A 17,812-nucleotide genomic window follows, 5' to 3' on the forward strand; every position below is an offset into this window, starting at 1 on the left:
TGACGTCTGGACGAGTCGAAACCGGTCTTCTTATAAATTAATATATTTTACAATGTGTTGAATGGTGGAACATCCCTCGAACTCTATCTTATTAGTTAAACGTCAACACGGAAATGAAGATCATAACCTACGTCTGGAATTTTTCTCAGTTATGGTTAAGTTCTTCAGTTGTTGGTGTGGTAAAATTGCCTATTCTGGCGACATTCTGGAGGGAAATAGACACTGGAGTGAATGTAGGATTCGGATGCTAAAATATGTCTGTACAGTTTTCTGATCTGTGGACGGGGACATTTGAATACTTCCACGGTATCTCCTATCTGTCGTAATAGGCGTTTGAAAGTGGCAAACCGCAGAGGATTTGGCCTTGGGAGCGTGGGATGGTGAACCCCAGTTGAGCCTGGGATCGCTTCCACTTACTTGTGCCAGTCTCCTCCCTTTCATCTACCCTATCTGACCTCCCTTGGTGAATTCCTGTTCTTTTCAGACTCCAACGGTGTTACTTTTGCGACTCTAGGGAGTCTTTCACTTTCACGCCATACGTGGCCGTTCCTTTTCTTTCAGCGATACCTTCATTCTTTGAAAGGTCGGACGTTATTTTAATTTTTCCTCTGATTAGTGTTAAGAGAAGGGATGCTCAGTTCTACTTCCTCTTAAACCATCAGTCACCACTAGCTTCAATAAAATAAAATTCTGACAGAAGATACCGTATTAAAAATTTCCAGAATGAAGACATTAGTGCCACTCCGACACATCTGAGCGTACAAAACCAATCTTATTTTTGTTCAGAATTTTAACTACTCCACATACTTTTTAATTCCACAGAACTTTTAAAGTACTTTCCTACAATACGAATGTGCTAGGAATTGAAGTCTTGTGTTCGGGCAACGTTTTCTCTCCAGTGTGCTTTGTCAAAAACTAGAATGTTCTCTGAATTGCACTTCTTCGTGTCTACATGTCGTAAGTTGAAATGTTCTAATTTAAAATAGTACTAGGCTATGTATGCCAGACAAAATGTTAGCACGCGTCTATTTGAGACTGAGTGGAAGTATCAAAAAGCAGTGTTGTGCTCGCTCAAGACACCACATAAAATGTTCAGGTTCATCTTACAATCGACTTATGCCCAGCGGTTAAACACGCACTCTCTGAAGAGTTCTAGATATGTTAACATGTCTTATTAGACATTTTATGATTTAAAACATGAGACAAATATTTGGTATTAAAAGATAAAATATTGGTAAAACACACGATGAAGTCGTTTAAAATCGATGAAAAATTTAAAATTTATTTTGCAGCACATTTTGAAACTCATAAAAATATAACATTTTGCCATTTTTATTTAAAATATGTGACTGCATTTTGTAAATTTAAAATTATAAATATATATTTACAGAATAGGGAATCTGTGATGGCTATTCCAGTCTTTCGCTGTCTGAATTTATTTAAATGAGCATAAAGCAGTGGGTGTACATTTAAACAGATACATTAGGTTAGTTCAGAAATTTTAAATGCGAGATATATTTCTTACTACTGACTGAAATTTTTCATTACAAATATCTTTCAATTCATTTTCCCCGTACAGGCCATAAAGGCCCTTGGAAGATTACTCGGTACTTGGTGGGGTAGAATGGTTAGCTCTACGCCTGACCTACTGTGCCCAGGAACTAACCTGGTATTCATTTTTGGTGTAGGCTGAATTAGGGATATGTGCTCATCTGGGAGCAGAAATCTCATTTCTTAAATTTTTCGATTTTCTGACGAGGAATCGAACCCATGTTCTTCCGGCCATACTTTCACCACCTTGGCCAGGAAGCCCCTTATATATTACATGTTTCTATTATATATTTGTACATTTTATTCACTATTAGCGGAAATGGTCGTCGGCTCTTAGAATAAAGTATTAATAATAAAATTATTGTAAATAGTTATGACATATTAATGAAACAACATATTAATAACCCCAAAGAGCCTCCGTGGCTCAGACGGCAGCGCATCGGCCTCTTGCCGCTGGATACCGTGGTTCAAATCCCGGTCACGCCTTGTGAGATTTGTGCTGGGCAAAGCGGAGGCGGGACAGGTTTTTCTCCGGGTACTCCGATTTTCCCTGTCATCTTTCATTCCAGCAACACTCTTCACCATCATTTCATAGCATCTATCAGTCATTAATAAATCACTTTGGGAGTGGTGACCCCATCGTACTAATAGCCTATATCTGCTTCATTCATTACATCCCTGACTCGGTCAATGACTGGAAAACAGGTTATAGGTTTTCATTAATAACCCCGTGGTAGCTGCTTCTTATGATACTTGGAAAGCAGCACGATTTGTTCTGGATGATTTCCGAAAAAAGAGTAGTGTTACGAAAATGTTGCTAACTTTAGGCTAGGAAGACTTGGGAATAAAGAGATGAGCCGCTGGACTAAGTGGTACGTTTCCAGCTGTCAGGTAAGGGATGACACGGAATGACTTTAGCAAAATAATAATCTTGAATGAAGCCTTAAAATTAGAAAGAATCATTGTAAGAACATAACGTTAGAATTCAAGAGGACAATGTGAAAAGAATCGAGGGATTACATTTTCAATTTCTTTGAAGTCATTTTAAAAAGCCTAGGTAAACATTTGATAGAGAATCTGCCACCTGAGCGACTGTCCTAAATGCAGATTGATGGTGACTGACTGACTGATTGTTTGATAAGTGAACGTTTCTCTAAAAAGGAGTGTCAAGTCGGATAATAAATCATAAATTCTTCATTTTTGTGTCATTTCATTGTTACAAAAAACGTATTCTACGGTTGATGTTTTTATGAAAATTGTTTTATGTCTATTTTAATATCTCACTGCTTAGTCCTCTATTTAAAAATGAGGTTTGTTTAACCACTGGGCAAGTATCACTTCAGAAAGCACAATCATCACATTATTGTATAACCCTTAAAAATTACATCGACTTCACAATATGCAAAACTTAATCACAGTGTATTAGTAGGCATGTGTGAAGAGCACTCTTTATTTCTCTCCGCAGGCGCCTGATGAAAGGCGTGCCAAGCGTTGATTATGACAATGTACCCTGAATGTATTTCATTAAGCTCTGCGGTTTAGCATTTATAAATCCTGAATAGTTCAAACTTGATTGTACGTTTACAAAATATGAAACGATATAACCCCCCCCCCCCCTCTCATTGTTTTGGGCAAGTACTTCATCAGGCGTCCTCAAATTTGATTGAATAATTAGGACATTTGCTGCACTCCAGTAAAAATTAATAGCCTGTGACTTTGTTGGATTTCTAAGGATCCAAATATGTGCTTTAAGCAATGCGTCGGTCACAAAACCTTCGCGACAGTAAACCTGAATAAAGTTCATTTCTACTGAAATACATTTGCACTGTGCGTTTTAAGTGCTACCCAAGCTGCAGAAAGCTGGAAACGTTTTATGTTCTTCAAATAATTTTTTGGTCTAGTATTAAGAACATCGCTTAATTCTCCGATTTTCTGCTGATACTCATGCTACAAACATAATAATCAATCCCGGATACAATAAGTTTTTCTAGAATATACTATTTTTGAGGAACGGAAAATTATTTAACTGATCTTCCAATCGAAACAGTTCTCTTCAGAGATGAACTAATGTCCATAACAGGATGGTAGTCTTAAAATACCCCATGCACTTCCTCGCCGAAATATGCAGCATTAGAGCAGAATGGTCTGACTTGTCTTTTGTAGTCGTATAGGCATATTGGTCGGAGCTCAGTTTGAACTGCAGTGTTATTAGTAAAATAAATATTGGCTCCAATTTACAAGAGTTCTGTCTGACAGACTACAAACACATAGTAGGCCACAATGTGAACGACACACATACACGTGACTCCAGCTTTATCTGTATGTTGCCGATGGGAACTTCTAGACATGTTAAGCTCACTTGCGCGCCAACAAGCCCCCCATTCATTAGAACTGCAGCGACCAAAATCCTTTGTCTCAAATATTGTCTAGTAATGTCAGATTGCGTTAATAAAATTCCCCTTTCGTTGTACTGAAATTGCCTTCTTTATTCAAATTTTCCCTCCCTCATCTCCGCCCCCCTTCTTCAAACGGATAGCAAAATTAAAGTATAAAAAGCAAGTATCAGGTTAATTTTCTAATAGGTTACGGCCTCCAATCCTTTCACCTTCTCTGCACATCTTCATCACCACCATCACAAATCTCCTGACCTGAGAGATGGCGTCATCGTCTAAGAGGCCCGCCTCCCCCGTGAGGAGGGGGATGAAAACAGTTTAGTAGTAGTAGGCTACTAATATTCAAGACCGGGTAGAGCAGACTTCGACTTAACAGCAGCTAGTTTTGCCTAGCTTTGCAACTCTACATTCGCGAGGCCAGGGGCTGGTCCTTACCGTCGGCAGTCCTGAGAATGGTTTTCCGTAGTTTTCCATTTTCCTGCACTAAGGCGACTGCTGGGGCAGTTCCTATTTTAGGCCATGGACGCACACACCATACCTTCTCCGGATCCCCTGTGGGTGGGGTCTGGAGAAAAACACCCACGGTATCCCCTGCCTGTCGTAAGAGGCCACTAAAAGGGGCCCAAGGGGATCTTAATTTTGGAGCTTGAGTTGGCGACTACGGGGCACTTAGTTGAGCCGTCATTGTTTATACTTACTTGTGCCAAGATCCTCACTTTCATCTATCCTATCCGACCTACCTTGGCCAACTCTTGTTCTTTTGCGACCCCGATGCTCTTAGGTACGAGGGCTAAGGAGCGTTTCATTTTCACGCCCTTCGTGACCCTTGCCTTTCTGTAGGTTGTACTTCCTCTTAAAACAATAATCACCACCACTACCACCGCCACCACCACCACCACCACCACCACCACCACAAACATCTTACCTCCTTCGGAAATTCACACCACTGCCACAATCTCCCTGGCCTGAGAGAGAGAGAGAGAGAGAGAGACAGAGAGCGTTATCCTATAGGAGGCCCGCCGTATTCCTTCAGGGCACAGAATGAAAACTTGCTTGTATATACCCACACGGCTTAACAGGTTTTCGGGAGGTGATGGGCTGGTCCTACCGTCGGTTGTCCTGAGAGTGGTTTTCCGTGGTATCCCACGCTCACTTCCAGGCAAATGCCGGGACATTTCCTACTTAGAAACCACAGCCGATCCCTTCTCACCCTTCATGTCACCTCAAATCACCCGTCACACATCTTCTGGTTCACCATACCCCTTCAGAGTACGGAAATAAAACTTCAAAAAAAGAATCAAGACGTAACGACAGATGAATAAAACTCTTAAAATGTTGCGGGGATGATCTCCCTAGCAATTCTACATAGGGTTAAACTTTCACACGACCGCCACTGCTTTCCTCCCTTATTGTACACTGTATTGGAAAACGTGTAGAGCAAAGCAGTTAATTAGCAATATTTTAAAATCCATCATAACCAATTTTCCTATAAAGCCAACCGTAGGAGCGATACATCGAGTTTTATACTTTAGGCTCTCTCTGAAGGTGCCAACCCCTCTCCTCCACCCCTGATAAATACTTTTTAACAGCATATAGCTAATATCCTACTCACCCCAATCATACATTTAAATACCAAGTTTCATGAAAATCGACCATTCGTTTTTCCGCGATGCCGTAACAGACAAATTATTTGTCTTGGACGGTATGATAACTATCAGCTTAATACTGAAATAGTACAGGCAGAAATACTATTTTATATGCAGGGCGAATCTCACCTCAGAGTTATAACGCTTGACTACATTTTTTCAATGCAACATACAGATTTCTCTTTAAAAGATTAAGCGGACTGATTGTGTGCTTTACAATTAGTTCATCGGGCGAGTTGGGCCGTGCGGTTAGGGGCGCGCGGCTGTGAGCTTGCATCCGGGAGATAGTGGGTTCGAACCCCACTGTCGGAAGCCCTGAAGATGGTTTTCCGTGGTTTCCCATTTTCACACCAGGCAAATGTTGGTGCTGTACCTTAATTAAGGCCATGGCCGCTTCCTTCCCGTTCCTAGGCCTTTCCTATCCATCGTCGCCATATGACCTATCTGTGTCGGTGCGACATAAAGCAAATTGAAAAGAAAAGAAAGAAAGAAAGGAACAATTAGTTCACTTATTTATCGCTGTTTTTACGCTTGCTATGAGATGTTGACGTAGCCCACTATGTATAAGAGCTGCCTACCGATATTAGGGCTCTTACATTTAAGTGGAAGCGGGAGCCTTAGCAATTGTCAAATGTCTTAGTTCTGTAATCCGTAGTCTGATAGGGATATAAAAGTCGTTCAAACGATTGCATATTTCCTGAGCAAGGTTATGCCTAACCGATTTTTAAGAAAAGTTGTGCCAGGATTCATTTTAAAAATGGTGGGCTTGTATCGAACCGTCAGCAGGCCTGAAGATGGTTTTCCGTGGTTTCTCATTTTCACACCAGACAAATGCTGGGTCTCGGCCACTACCTTACCAATCCTAGCATCCTAGCAATCTTCGCTATGTTAATGTGACGTTAAAACCACTAGGCAATATAAATAAATAAATAAATAAATAAATAAATAAATAAATAAATAAATAAATAAATAAATAAATAAATAAATAAATAAATAAATAAATAAATAAAGATGCGTTCGAGTTCCATAACTCTGATTTAAATAAAAGAGTTTCATGTATTTCCGCATGGAGGCACTTGAACCATTTACATGTCTGCGCAATCCAATATACCCTACCCTCCATGGTTTACATTTAATGAGACGAAACATGATTCGTGTACATAGATACAAATATTTGGCTCAGATATATATTTCTACCCGCTATCTGATATTACTGTAGACGCCGAAAAACGATAGCTTGGTAGGAGTTAAATCGCACTGTGCCGGACTAATATTGTCGTTGAGTGTAACCAACACTGCCTCTGCGACTCTACTCTCTCCTAGCAAAAGCAATTTAGCAAGGCATCACTGATGTCACTTCACCTGAACACAGGGACCTGCCCTGGACAAGCATGTGCTACAAGTGCTGCCCATCTGATATATTATAAAAATGTATGTTCTATAGAAAATTTAAAATCTAGTGTTGTTACTGCACAAGAAATGGAAGAGTAGACCCAGACTAGCTTTGTGGGACCCGTTGCTTTGGGCTTTGCACGATTTGTCCCATGCACGATTTAGAAAGTTTTGCGGATAACTGTTTCGAAAAAAAATGCCTCACTTCATTCTCATCAGAGAAGCTACGTTGGCGGATATGATTAAAAATCTAGTTTGCTTTTAGAGTTTAGAAGAGAGTAATTTGTGACATGTTGAGCACTGGTTACACCAGGTACCAGCAAGCCTGGAATTGACTTCAGTTGACTTCAGTTTCACGGAAACCAAATCTTGACCTCGTCTCCATCGAACAGCTCGGCCTGTGGGACAAAAACACAGTATTAATTTTAACTGAACATAGCAGGTAATTCTAGAAGAGTTTTCCCAACCATCTTTGCTAAAGTACTTCCTCTCCTGTTCATATTTTTAAAGCACAACCAGTGCCTAAATTCTAAAGATAACAAGGACAATATGAAGACTGAATCATGACCTAGATATTAGATCCCTTTAAGCAACAACAACAACAACAATAATAATAATAATAATAATAATAATAATAATAATAATAATAATCATCATCATCATCATCATCGTCGTCGTATTCTGAAAAGTAATGTAAGTGATACGGCCCAGGAAACCCTGCCACATGTCATTTGGAGTAACTTTTCAGTACGAAGGAAGATATAAGATGGGTCAATTAAGGATTTCTGGCTTTTAGTGCCCAATTTTGTTAAAATGGAGCCTATTAAACAGCTTGCATTAAACAGAAATCAATATACTCAGATAAGATTTTTCCTTCTCTTGAACATCGATCACCGTTTTCCGGAAATTGGTAAAATTGCACTTATTAAAGTTTGATGTACTATTGGCGGAAAATTAAATTCCAACACCATGAAGGAGTTGTGCTTGGTAAATAAAATACGGGAGGCGTGTTTGCACATCTGAAAGATGACGCCTATTCAAATTTGCGTGCTTGTCGACGAAGAGTTGTTCTAGTAGCTCCAATATGACCTTACGAAGCAAGTTTGCTTAAAACACACGCTGAGCGTTAGTCATCGTCCGGTGTTGAAGTTGAGAGGTAGAAGTGAGTCAAACATGCCTTTAAGGAAATGAAGAAGGCAGTATCAGCAGCTCAAGAGTTTGAACGAGGCCGTGTAATAGGGCTATAGGAAGGTGGATGCTTTTTCCGTGACATTGCAGAAAGGCTTGGCAGGCATGCATCCACAGTGTTGGCAACAATGGTCACTGGAGAGCACTGTCTCAAGGAGCCCAGGGTCCGGGCGCATACGGACCACTATGGACAGCGAGGAAAGCCGTATTCGCCGCATGGCTGTGGAGGATCGTACTGCATCTGCAGCAACCATTAGAGCTTCAGTTGATACCAGAGTGACTCAGCGAATTGTAACAAACCGATTACGTGAGGGGCAGCTCTAAACCAGACGTCCTGTAGCGTTCATATCACTAACTCCGAATCACTGCCATCTGCGACTTCAGTTATGTCAAACTAGAGCTCATTGGAGGGCAGAGTAGAGATCTTTTGTGATCTCAGACGGGAGCCGTTTCTGTCTTGGTGCCAGTGAATGTCGTAGGTTGGTGCGCGCTGGGAACCAAGCTATCTGCGGCGTGGACACACTGGGCCTACACCAGGCGTTATACTTTGGGGAGCGAATTCCTATTAGAGCAGAAACACTCTCGTTGTTATCCCAAGAACCTTGACAGCGGATTGGTGACTGAGCCGGTTGTGCTGCCATTCATTTGAGGGATTCAAGGTGGTGTTTTCCTACAAGATAACAATCGTCCTCATACCGTTGTTGTCACACACCCTATCTCCTGTCTGTCGTAAGAGGCGACTAAAAGGGCCCCATAGGCTCTCAACTTGGGAGCGTGAGTTGGAAACCGCGGGGCCCTTAGCGGAGTCCTGGCATTGCTTCCACTTACTTGCGTTAGGCTCCTCACTTTCATTTATCCTATCCGACCTCCCGTGGTCAACTCTTTTTCTTTTCTGATCCCGATGGTATTAGAGTATTCGAGACCCAGGGAGTCTTTCATTTTCACGCCCTTCGTGGCCCTTGCCTTTCTTTAGCCGATGCTTTCATTTTCCAAAGTGTCGGATCCCTTAAATTTTTTCTCTCTGATTAGTGTTATATAGAGGATGGTTGCCTAGTTGTACTTTCTCTTAAAAATAACTACCACCACCACCACCACCTGTCACCCAAGGTGCTCTACAGTGTCGACCAGTTGTCTTAGCATGCGAGATCACCGGACCTTTCGCTCATTGAGAACGTATGGTACATTATAAGAAAAAGAAAAAAAAAAGCAAAGTCATCTCGTTACAGGCTATGAAGGCCCTTGGAGGGGTGGAAGGTAAAGGCTTCCAATATCCGTAACCCCGGCACTTGATGGGGTAGAGTGGTTTGGTTAGCTCTACGCCCGGCCGCCTTTGCCCCCAGGAATTAACTTGGTACTCATTTTTGGTGTAGGTTGAGTGAACCTCAGGGCCATGTGCACCTCCGGAAGTGATGGTACATTATGAGATGACCACTTCAACGTCATCTATACCAGCATTAACCGTTGCTGATTTTTGGGACTATTAATGCAATAGGCGTGGAACTCCAACCCAGAAAATTCCCCTCTACATGGGAGTGGTAGAACAATACCCACGGTATCCCCTGCCTGTCGTAAGAGGCGACTAGAAGGGGCCCCAGGGGCTCTCAACTTGGGAGCGTGATTTGGCGACCACGGGGCCCTTAGCTGAGTCCTGGCTTTGCTTCCACTTGGTTGCGCCAGCCTCCTCACTTTCACCTATCCTATCCGACCTCCCTTGGTCAACTCTTGTTATTTTCCGACCGCGTCGGTATTAGAGCACTCGAGGCCTAGGGAGACTTTCATTTTCGCGCCCTTCGTGGCTCTTGTTTTTCTTCGACCAATACCTTCATTTTCGAAGTGTCAGATCCCTTCCGTTATTCCTCTCTGATTAGTATTATATAGAGGATTGCCTAGTTGTACTTCCTCTTAAAAGAATAATCACCACAACTACCACCTTTTAACGCCCTTTGTGACATTGTCTTTCTTTGGTCGATATCTTCATTTTTCGAAGTTCGGATTCCTTCAATTCTCTCTGATTAGTGTCATAAAGAGGACGATTGCCTAGTTGTACTTAAAACAATAATCACCACCACCACTACCACCACCACATTTTTCTATTTGTGAAACTCACAACCTGACTTTTAACCCCGTTTATCACCATACCATTGCCTACTGTCCATCTCACAACATTATCGAGGTCATTTTGCAGTTGCTCACAATCTTGTAACTTATTTATTACTCTATGCAGAATGACATCATCCGCAAAACGCCTTATGTAAAATAAGAGTTTTGTCTGTACATTGCTCAGAATTTGAAAATAATGGTATTTCTGTTTCGGTCATGTTCTCAGAAACAAGGAAATGCACTTTTTACTTTTCCGTAATTTCTGTCTATCTGTACATGCATCACGAGAAAACGGCTGAAGAGCATTTAATGAAAATCGGTATACAAAGTCAGGGAAAGAGCCACTACAATCTAGGCTATAAATCATTTTACTCACACTGAGTGAAATGGTAGTTTAGGGGAAGGCCTACAATTTAATTCTCAAATATTTATATTATTAGTGGTCCTATTGATAATTACTACATAACTGAAGTTATATAGAATTAAATATTCGATCATTTATGTCTTATACATTTTTACCGTACCGGCTATGAACACAGATATTCATTAATTTATATTTTTGTTGCTAAGTCCAATTCAACGCCGAGCCACAAGAAAATAGGCTAACAGAATTTAAGAAATCCGGTATATAGAATCGGGGAATAGGAAACTACAGTCTAAGCTACAAACAATTTTATTCACCCTGGATGAAATTGTAGTTTAGGGGAAGGCGCTGAAAATTTAATTTTACAATACCTGTGTTATTGGTCCTATCGAAAAGTACTACATAACAAAAGTTATAGAGAATACAATTTCTGATCATTTAAGCTTTAGGTTAAGTTTTACAGTACCGACTATGATAAGAGTGGTATTTCAGAGTCGGAAGAAAACTAAATGTGAAGGCCTACAATATCGAAAGCGCATAAGATATATCAACAATAACATTACATTGACCATTGTTTGTTGTGATGTTGTTTGTCTCTATGCTGCCATTCAACTATACTATAGATGGGATTACTGCTGCGTACCGAGTATAACAGCCAGACTGAATATTGGCGGGAAATAGCTGGGGAGTGACAAAACTTTCTTCTTTAGCATGCCATTCCTCTGATTGATACATTTTTGATACTGTTGGTACGTAACACACTGGTTCATCATAGTATTCCAGCTATTCGATCCCTACTCTGACGTGCTTTTTTGAATGAGCAGTGCGCTCACTTCAGGCGGTGGTTGACTTAGTGGTGGTAGTATGACCTGGTCTAGAATTACAATTTAGGCCTATTCCAAATTATAGTACCACAATTCACTAATAAACTTAAAATTCAACCCTGAAAATAGCCGTTTATTAAGAAGGGCTTCTTCCTCTTCACTTTTATTAAATTTTACATTCATTTTATTCCAAATTAGCAATGAAGAGGGGGTTTCTCCTCTGGCTTGCAGGAAAAATTTGCCCAGATAGATTTTTCCGCTGCCAGTGTAGTGAATTGAGATTTCACGACTCATCGGGTATTCCTAGGAAACAGATTAGTAAAAGGGCACAGGTTTTGCCCTGGGACTCTCCACTATTCGACACTCCACCACCCCATCCACCGAAAAAAGACTGACAGTGTTCACGCATCACGGCTGTGTGCGGGTTAGTCACTGCCGTTCTTGAACTTTGGACTGTTAGATCGGCAGCGTAGTACTGTTCGTTAAAAGTGAGAAAATGTGTAGTTTTTTGTTTGATCGAGCATTTCATATGAAAACATTGCTTTTAATCGCGCCATCCCTACTGATGTCATTGTAATGACCTATGTTCATTTCAGTGGGGAAAACCACTAAGACCGTCTTTCTGAGGATGTAAAAGGCAGGTGAACAGTGAGTGTCTGCCATTATAATAAAAAGTCCCCAACCTGATTGTGACTAATCATTACAATGAAAATTCCCTAACCCAGTCTTCATATGAGAAAAGGCATTTGGTGACTTCTCCGTCGCATTTCTAGGGTAACGTTAAGAGCTATGCAATTGTATACAATCTTGCTCACAGCGTGTACACTACCTAACGTAGAATTCTGTATACAACATAATTCCGTAGCGAAGCACGGGTACATCAGCTAGTCATTTATGTATATAAGAAAACATAAAGGTCCAAGAATACGGCCTTGAGGAATTCCCCTCTTAATTATTACAGGGTCAGATAAAGCTTCGCCTACTCTAATTTTCTGAGATTTATTTTCTAGAAATATAGCCACCCACTCAGTCACTCTTTTATCTAGTCCAATTGCACTCAACTTTGCCAATAGTCTCCCATGATATACCCTATCAAATGACTTAGATAGGTCAAATCCAAAATATCTGCTATATCTAGCTGGAATCGTGCAAGTTCAGCTTCAGTGGAATAACCTTTCCTAAACCGTGCCTTCTATCGAACCCGTTGTTAATTTCGTAAATATATCTAATACAAATATAATCAGAAATAATGTTTTCCCAAAGCTCACATGTAATGCATGTCAAACTGACTGGCCTGTGAGTTTCAGCTTTATGTCTATCACACTTTCGTTTATAGACAGGGGCTACTATAGCAACTCTCCATTCACTTGGTATAGCTCCTTCATGCTAACAATAATCAAATAAGTACCGGTACGTCAGATATGGTACTATATCCCAACACATCGTCTTTAGTAGATCCCCAGAAAGCTTATAATTTCCAACTGCTTTTCTAGTTTTCAACTTTTGTATCTTATTGTAAATGTCATTGTTATTATAGGTACATTTTAATATGTACTTCTTTAGTATTAGTCCCTACTCTATCTGGACATTATCCTCATAACCAACAATGCATACTGCTGACTGAATACTTCTGCCTTTTGAAGATCCTCGCATACACACTCCCCTTGTTAATTAATGATTCCTGGAATATCCTTCTTGGAACTTGTGTCTGCCTACCTATACATACTTTCCATTTTCCACTGAAATTTGAATGACCAATTATGCTTGCCACCATGTTATCCTTAGCTGACTTCTTTGCTAGATTCAATTTCCTAGTAAGTTCCTTCAATTTCTCCTTACTTCCACAGCCATTTCTAACTCTATTTCTTTCCAACCTACACCTCCTTCTTAGTCTATTTACTTCTCTGTTAATATATAGTGGATCTTTACCATTCCTTACCACCTTTAAAGGTACAAACCTATTTTCACATTCCTCAACAATTGCTTTAAACACACTTCAGACTCTGTCTACATTTTTATTTAACGTTTTGCACCGATCATAGTTACTTTTTAAAAACTTCCTTATGCCTGTTTTATCAGACATATGGTACTGCCTTATAGTCCTAATTTTAATATCTTCTTTTCTTTCAAATTTATTTTTAACTAATTCAATAACAGCTATGGTTCATGTTTGTGGGTTACTGTAGTCACGTCCTAGTTCGTGAACCATGGGTAACGGCTGAGTGGCCTAGTAAGTGGTCCTGAGAGTCAGGATACCAGTTACTATGGAATGGGAGTGGGCATCTCGGACATATTCTGAGTCCTGGCCCTCCTTGTGCTCAGGCGGCTAGGACTATACAATCCACCGGTGGTCCATAACCCGTTAGAGGAGAGAACCTCACTTGGACTATGTGTAAGTAGGGTATCATCCTGCTTCATGAATCTACCGAGCTCAGAACATTTTAAGCAAGCCTCGGACCTATGGGAGTAACGGAGTCCTACTCCCATTTGACAGGCGAGGAACTCCTTGGAAACAACTTGGCGAACGAAATGGAATTCGATGGGGAGCTATCAATATTAATGGGGCTTATGGAAGAAAGAAAGTAGAACTGGCTGAGTCAGCAAAGAGGATGCATCTGGATGTGCTAGGAGTAAGTGATATTCGGGTAAGGGGAGATAACGAGGAAGATATAGGAGATTATAAAGTGTACTTGACGGGTGTTAGAAAGGGAAGGGCAGAGTCTGGGGTAGGGCTCTTTATCAGGAATACCATTGTACGGAACATAGTTTCTGTTAGGCACGTAAATGAGCGAATGATGTGGGTAGATTTATCAGTTGGAGGAATTAGGACTAGAATTGTGTCCGTGTATTCACCATGTGAGGGTGCGAATGAGGATGAAGTTGACAAGTTTTATGAAGCATTGAGTGACATCGTGGTCAGGGTCAACAGCAAGGATAGAATAGTGCTAATGGGCGATTTCAATGCGAGAGTTGGGAATAAAACTGAAGGATACGAAAGGGTGATTGGTAAATGTGGGGAAGATATGGAAGCTAATGGGAATGGGAAGCGTTTGCTGGACTTCTGTGCTAGTATGGGTTTAGCTGTTACAAATACATTCTTCAAGCATAAGGCTATTCACCGCTACACATGGGAGGCTAGGGGTACCAGATCCATAATAGACTATATCTTGACAGACTTCGAATTCAGGAAATCTGTTAGGAATGTACGAGTTTTCCGCGGATTTTTCGATGATACAGACCACTATCTGATCTGTAGTGAACTAAGTATCTCTAGGCCTAGGGTAGAGAAAGTGAAATCTGTCTGCAAACGAATAAAGGTAGAAAATCTCCAGGACGAGCAAATTAGACGGAAGTACATGGATATGATTAGTGAGAAGTTTCGAACAGTAGACAGTAAGCAGGTTCAGGATATAGAAAGTGAATGGGTGGCATACAGGGATGCTGTACTAGAGAAACAGCAAGGGAATGCCTAGGAACAACTGTGTGTAAAGATGGGAAAAGGCGAACATCTTGGTGGAACGATGAAGTGAGAGCAGCTTGTAAACGTAAAAAGAAGGCTTATCAAAAATGGCTCCAAACAAGGGCCGAGGCAGACAGGGAGTTGTACGTAGATGAAAGAAACAGAGCGAAACAAATAGTTGTTGAATCCAAAAAGAAGTCCTGGGAAGATTTTGGTAACAACTTGGAAAGGCTAAGTCATGCAGCAGGGAAACCTTCCTGGACAGTAATAAAGAATCTTAGGAAGGGAGGGAAAAAGGAAATGAACAGTGTTTTGAGTAATTCAGGTGAACTCATAATAGATCCCAGGGAATCACTGGAGAGGTGGGGGGAATATTTTGAACATCTTCTCAATGTAAAAGGAAATCATTCTGGTGGTGTTGCAAACAGCCAAGCTCATGGGGAGGAGGAAAATGATGTTGGTGAAATTATGCTTGAGGAAGTGGAAAGGATGGTAAATAAACTCCATTGTCATAAGGCAGCAGGAATAGATGAAATTAGACCTGAAATGGTGAAGTATAGTGGGAAGGCAAGGATGAAATGGCTTCATAGAGTAGTAAGATTAGCATGGAGTGTTGGTAAGGTACCTTCAGATTGGGCAAAAGCAGTAATTGCACCTATCTATAAGCAAGGGAACAGGAAGGATTGCAACGACTATCGAGGTATCTCATTGATTAGTATACCAGGCAAAGTATTCACTGGCATCTTGGAACGGAGGGTGCGATCAGTAGTTGAGAGGAAGCTGGATGAAAACCAGTGTGGTTTCAGACCACAGAGAGGCTGTCAGGATCAGATTTTCATTATGCGCCAGGTAATTGAAAAATGCTACGAGAGGAATAGGCAGTTGTGTTTATGTTTTGTAGATCTAGAGAAGGCTTATGACAGGGTACCGAGGGAAAAGATGTTCGCCATACTGGGGGACTATGGAATTAAAGGCAGATTATTAAAAGCAATCGAAGGCATTTATGTTGACAATTGGGCTTCAGTGAGAATTGATGGTAGAATGAGTTCTTGGTTCAGGGTACTTACAGGAGTTAGACAAGGCTGTAATCTTTCACCTTTGCTGTTCGTAGTTTACATGGATCATCTGCTGAAAGGTATAAAATGGCAGGGGGGGATTCAATTAGGTGGAAATGTAGTAAGCAGTCTGGCCTATGCTGACGATTTGGTCCTAATGGCAGATTGTGCCGAAAGCCTACAGTCTTAATATCTTGGAACTTGAAAATAGGTGCTATGAGTATGGTATTAAAATTAGCCTCTCGAAGACTAAATTGATGTCAGTAGGTAAGAAATTCAACAGAATTGAATGTCAGGTGGGTGATACAAAGCTAGAACAGGTCGATGATTTCAAGTATTTAGGTTGTGTGTTCTCCCAGGATGGTAATATAGTAAGTGAGATTGAATCAAGGTGTCGTAAAGCTAATGCAGTGAGCTCGCAGCTGCGATCAACAGTATTCTGTAAGAAGGAAGTGAGCTCCCAGACAAAACTATCTTTACATCGGTCTGTTTTCAGACCAACTTTGCTTTACGGGAGCGAGAGCTGGGTGGACTCAAGATATCTTACTCATAAGTTAGAAGTAACAGACATGAAAGCAGCAAGAATGATTGCTGGTACAAACAGGTGGGAACAATGGCAGGAGGGTACTCGGAATGAGGAGATAAAGGCTAAATTAGGAATGAACTCGATGGATGAAGCTGTACGCATAAACCGGCTTCGGTGGTGGGGTCATGTGAGGCGAATGGAGGAGGATAGGTAACCTAGGAGAATAATGGACTCTGCTATGGAGGGTAAGAGAAGTAGAGGTAGACGAAGACGACGATGGTTAGACTCGGTTTTTAACGATTTAAAGATAAGAGGTATAGAACAAAATGAAGCCACAACACTAGTTGCAAATCGAGGATTGTGGCGACGTTTAGTAAATTCACAGAGGCTTGCAGACTGAACGCTGAAAGGCATAACAGTCTATAATGATAATATATGTATGTATGTATGTATGTATGTATGTATGTATGTATGTATGTATGTATGTATGCAATAACAGCTTCGTGATCACTAATACCATCTCTTACTTCGGTTTCTCTATAGAGCTCATCTGGTTTTACCAGCACCACATCCAGAGTATTCTTCCCTCTAGCTGGTTCCATCACTTTCTGAATCAGATGCCCTTCCCACATTAACTTATTTGTCATTTGTTGGTCATGCTTCCTGTCGTTCGCATTATCTTCCCAATTGATATTTGGTAAATTGAGATCACCCGCTACAATCACGTTCCTTTCCTTATCGTTTCCCACATAGTTGATTATCTAATCAAATAATTCTGAATCAGCGCCTGCCCTACTCTTTCCTGGTCTGTATACTCCAAAGACATCCAGTTGACTATTATATCTAGAGATGAGCCTTACACCTAGAATTTCATGTTTGTCATCTTTAACTTTTTCGTAGCTTACAAATTCTTCTTTCGTCAGAATGAATACTTCCCCTCCTACCATTCCTATCCTATCTCTACAATACACCCTCCAGTACCGTGAGAAAATTTCTGCATCCATTATATCACTTCTCAGTCATGATTCAACTCCTATTACAATATCTGGTAAGTATATAGGACCTATCTATTAAATGACTTAATTCTATTCCTTTCTTTACAATACTTCTACAGTTCAGCACTAACATTTTTATGTCATCCCTACTTGATATCCAGTTCGCTGTTCCCTTATCACCGCTCCCTAGGCCACCCCGTTTCCCTGAATGTACCTCCCTATAACCCTTCTAAACAAATTTCCTAACTTATATGTACCACTGCGGTCTAAGTGAAGGCCATCTGAGTGCAGATCCCTATCTCCTACCCACCTATTGTA

At 40.8% G+C, this 17,812-nt stretch overlaps 1 protein-coding gene across 1 annotated transcript in view; it reads right to left on the reverse strand.

The window, feature by feature from the left end:
• Positions 1-6,847: 6,847 nt before the first annotated feature.
• Positions 6,848-17,812, reverse strand: part of LOC136867000 (uncharacterized) — a 238,447-nt gene continuing 227,482 nt past the window's right edge. Inside the window, exon 5 of the mRNA XM_067144098.2 lies at positions 6,848-7,380. The gene's annotated coding sequence lies outside the window, so the exon portion shown is untranslated. The remainder of the gene's footprint in view (positions 7,381-17,812) is intronic.

This window comes from Anabrus simplex, chromosome 3, assembly GCF_040414725.1.
Source record: "Anabrus simplex isolate iqAnaSimp1 chromosome 3, ASM4041472v1, whole genome shotgun sequence".
Taxonomy (NCBI): Eukaryota; Metazoa; Arthropoda; class Insecta; order Orthoptera; family Tettigoniidae; genus Anabrus; species Anabrus simplex.